Source organism: Gekko japonicus, unplaced genomic scaffold (genome assembly GCF_001447785.1).
Source record: "Gekko japonicus isolate JY-2015 unplaced genomic scaffold, Gekko_japonicus_V1.1 scaffold2062, whole genome shotgun sequence".
In the NCBI taxonomy this organism is placed as follows: Eukaryota; Metazoa; Chordata; class Lepidosauria; order Squamata; family Gekkonidae; genus Gekko; species Gekko japonicus.
In genome coordinates, this window is record NW_015174331.1 from 318,150 (window position 1) to 322,784 (window position 4,635).

Genomic DNA, 4,635 nt, shown 5'->3' on the forward strand with positions numbered 1-4,635 from the left:
ACTCCTTTTCCCTTCCCCTCCCCACAAAAGACACCCTGTGGGGTAGGTGGGGCTGAGAGAGCTCTGACAGAAACTGCTCTTTTTCAAGGACAGCTCTTATCAGAACTACGGCTTGCCCAAGGTCATCCAGCAGCTGCAAGTGGAGGAGTGGGGAATCAAACCCGGTTCTCCCAGATTAGAGTCCCGCGCACTTCACCACGACACCAAACTGGCTCTCAGGGATGACCCAGTAGCTTTTGTTTACCTAGACTTTAGCTAGAGACCTTTTGATAAAGTTTCACATCAAGGGCTCTTAAGTAAACACAGCAGTCATGGGATAAGAAACTCTGGGAGCTGGTCCACTTCAGGGTATGATGATGCTCTGGGTTGCCAACTCTGGGTTGGGAAATTCTGATCTCTGTCGTCTAGAGATGAGCTGTAATTCCGGGGGATCCCCAGGCCCCACCTGGAGGCTGGCACCCCTGGCCCACAAGAAACACGTTCGTCTTGAACCATTAACCCCAAGCAGGGTTTCGGAGTTCCATATCCATTTAAGCAAATGAGTTTAGAAGGGTGTAATCTCTTCATGGGACTGCACAGCAATCGAGTGTCTTGTGGGCAGTGTGGTGCAGTGGTTATATCATTGGATTATGGCCACAGAGGCCCACGTTCATCTCCTCACTCTGCCACAAAGCACGAAGAAGAAGAAGAAGAGATTGGATTTATACCCCGCCCTTCACTCAGAGTCTCAGAGTGGCTGACAAACGCCTTTCCCTTCCCCTCCCCACAACAGAAACCCTGCGAGGTAGATGGGGCTGAGAGAGCTCTTTCAAGGACTGCTCCTGAGAGAACAGCTCTGAGATAAGGAGAAGAGATTGGATTTATGCCCCACCCTTCACTACCGAAAGGAGTCTCAGAGCAGCTTACAAACTCCTTTTCCATCCCCTCCCCACAACAGACACTCTGTGAAGTAGGTGGGGCTGAGAGAGCTCTGGCAGAAACTGCTCGTTTTCAAGGACAGCTCTTGTCAGGACTACGGCTTGCCCAAGGTCATCCAGCAGCTTCGAGTGGCGGAGAGGGGAATCAAACTCGGTTCTCCCAGATTAGAGTCTGCATACTTAACCACTGCACCAAACTGGCTTGGCCCAGTCACACTTTCCCAGCCTGCCCTTGCAGGGTTACTGTGAGTTCTCATGGACAAGGAAGAAAACCAGGTACACCACTCTGAGCTTTTTGGAGAAAGGGAGAGTGAAAAATCTTTTACAGCCAGATAAGTTGCTTCTCCTTTCACAGTCTTCCCTTTCACAGCCTTTGTGAGGAAAAATCTCCTTTCTGTCGCGGTCCTCTCCCACCCAACTCATGCAAGCCTTTAGCAGAGAGACATTCAATAACACTCAGCGGCCCACACAAATCACTTATTATTGTGTCTTTTCCCCCTTCAGATCCTGGTTACCATGCCACTTCATGTAATTTTTTGATGGCGGATGCCTCGCACGAACAACAGTCCTGGCATCTCCACGGAAGACAGACTAAAAATACGGAAGGAGGCGGAAAGAAGGACACACTCGCTCTGTCTCTCTCTTTCTCTCACCCAGAGAGAGCTAATTTGTCTTCCTGAAGAAGACTCGGCCTATGGCGGAGGAGATAGGCCGATGGCAAATGGGGAGAGACACGCTCCGCCACGCCGCCTGAAAAGGGTTCTGCAGGATGCAATTATTTGCCAACCCGTCGACATCGAGGGGCACCATCGAGGGCTACAATTAGACAATTATTATTCCAGGAGAGGCCCCTTAAAAATGCTGATCGCTTTGACGGTCTGTTATTTAGACGCATGGGAAAGCCTGACAAACTCAGGGCTCATGATTCAGGGGTGGCCTCCGAGGAGCTGACAGTTCCCACTAACCAGGGACAGCCCCCCCTCCCCCGCTCTGGGGTCTCTGATCATTTCCACAGCAGTGAAATTCCAAGCACTGACATTTAAGACTGTGCATTATGTGAAAATTGCTAAAAGCATTTCTGCAATGTTATACTTATTTACATTGTATTTACACTGAATGGCTTCTTGTATTTTATGTTAGCACAGACTGTTTCCAATGCGTGTCGGTATGCGTATGAAAACCACAGCAGCTTAAAGGGCATATGGAGCAGAGGTCCATCAGTGGCTATTAGCCACAAGGTATAGATAGGGGCTCTGGGGCAAGTGATGCTCTGTCTTCTTGGTGCTTGGGGGGGTCAACAGTGGGAGGGCTTCTAATGTCCTGGCCCCACTGGTGGACCTCCTGATGGCACTGATATTTCTGGCCACTGTGTGATACAGAGTGTTGGACTGGATGGGCCTTTGGCCTGATCCAACATTGGCGTCTCTTATGTTCTTATGTTCCTAAAGGGGTAATTTGTTGGTTAGATTTACACATTGACCTTGCAATTTCATTGTATAGCTCTCCTTTACTTAATAAGTTATGTCTTTTATTACAGAACACCCTGATGAAGGATGAACTTTGAAACGTTGTTATCAAACATCCGGACACAATTATTTAATAGTTCTCCACTGTTTATACATTGTAGCACATACCAGTTCTCCACTGTCTACATTTTGTACTTTTTCATTGTACCTGCTTTGTAGACATAATTCTCTATTACATGTTCTTCAGCTTTTTGGCAAGTTGTAATTGTTGCGTCTGTTTACTACACTTGTTTTTGTCTTCTGTTATCATTATACTTTATCAGACCCCTGGTCCATCAAGGTCAGTATTGTTTACTCAGATTGGCAGCAGCTCTCCAGGGTCTCAGGCGGAGGTCTTTCACAACACCTCCTGCCTGGTTCTTTTAACTGGACATGCCGGGGATTGAACCTGGGACCTTCTGCATGTCAAGCAGAGGCTCTTCCACTGAGCTACAGGTTCTCCCCCAGAAATCTCTGAAGAAATTGTCTGATGCCATCAGATATAATGTAGTCATCCTTTTTGGGGGGTTTTGCTTTTAAATTGTTTTTAATGGTAGTACATCGCCTAAAGCCTTACATCATAGGGAACAGGTGATTTATAAATCAAATAAATAGAAGAGGAAGAAGAGGAAGAAGAGGAAGAAGAGGAAGAAGAGGAAGAAGAGGAAGAAGAGGAAGAAGAGGAAGAAGAGGAAGAAGAGGAAGAAGAGGAAGAAGAGGAAGAAGAGGAAGAAGAGGAAGAAGAGGAAGAAGAGGAAGAAGAGGAAGAAGAGGAAGAAGAGTGAGTTCCTGGCCCGAGTCCCAGCTCCCGCCCACCCAGCGGCCCAAAAGCAATTAAATCAAGTGAGTAGGCAAATGGGTAACCACCCTTAGATGGGTGGGGGACACCCTCCTCCGACGAGGTGTGTGGTGGTGGCAGCACCTACGGCGGCGAGAACATCGGCGGCAAGCAGAGCCTGGATGGTGAGGCGTGGTGGCGATGCAGCAACGAGAAGCCAGCAGAGCGACCCCTGGTGGCCGATACAACATCAAGCGTCAGACGACGGCGGAGACGAAGACCAGAAAGACGCACTATGACGTGTTTCGTGGGCGTGGCGGAGCCGAATAGGACGGAGCCGAGGCCGGAGTGAGCATGAGCGTGCGCCAGAAACGGTCTCGCCGACGAAGCAGTCGTCCCAGGTAGATGCCAGAGACCGCCGGAGAGAAATGCCGAGCCAGAAGTTACAACAGGCCCACCACTGGGGTGCTGGTAGGCAGTCCCACCCCTATATCATGTGGCCTTAGTCAGGGATTGAGTGTTTTTAGAACATACCATGTAAACCGCCCAGAGACCCTTCAGGGTTAGGGCGGTATAGTAAGTCGAAATAATAAATAAATAAATAAATATAAATAAGAAGAGGAGGAGGAAGAAGAAGAAGAACCACCACCACCCAGGAGATCTTGCCTTTGAACAGAGGCATCTGTCTCTGAACATGGAGGCTAACCCTTGTGGGAGGGCCAATCCTCCATAAATGTGTGTTTGTCACTGTTGCTTCTGTGTCAAGCCAATCTGCAGCATATTTCTATTCTGCGTTACGACTCAATTTTTCACAGCTCTCTCTGTCACAGGAGGTGTCCCAGGAGGGCCCCATCGCTGCCTTGGTTGTGGAGGTTCCAGGTGTGGCCTGTTCCGGGGCTCCTGGCCTTGTCATTCCCGGCCATGTTCCTGAGGTGAAAGCGAGAGCAGAGGTGAGCGGCTGCCTCCCTTCACATCGTGAGCTCATCATGCCCCTATTTGCCAAGGGATGGCAGACAACTATTGTTTTTTGCCACAGGAAGCCAGAGTTGACTGCCTGAATCGAAAGCAGAGGTGACCCAGAGGTGTGAGCATGAATGACACATTTCATCATCCTTGCCCGACGACACACTTTGAGTTGGGAATGGGGACTGTGAGCTCTCATTGGGTGACAACGGAAAGGAGAGGCATGAAGAGGAAGGTTAGATTTTAGTCCGGAGGAAACTCACAAAAAGGATGCAAAATTTCTGAGGGAATCCTTGAGGTTTTTTGATAGAGGTAAGGTAAAGGTAAAGGTTCCCTTGCTCGAAAGTCAGTCGAATCCGACTCTAGGGTTGCGGTGCTCATCTCCGTTTCAAAGCCGAAGAGCCAGCGCTGTCCGCAGACATTTCTGTGGTCAGGTGGCCGGCATGACTCAACACCAAGGCGCACGGAACGC

At 49.3% G+C, this 4,635-nt stretch overlaps 1 non-coding gene across 1 annotated transcript; it reads right to left on the minus strand.

The window, feature by feature from the left end:
• Positions 1-2,810: 2,810 nt before the first annotated feature.
• On the minus strand, positions 2,811-2,882 carry TRNAV-GAC. The gene has a single exon. It is a non-coding gene; the product is annotated as a tRNA-Val (tRNA).
• Positions 2,883-4,635: the final 1,753 nt, after the last annotated feature.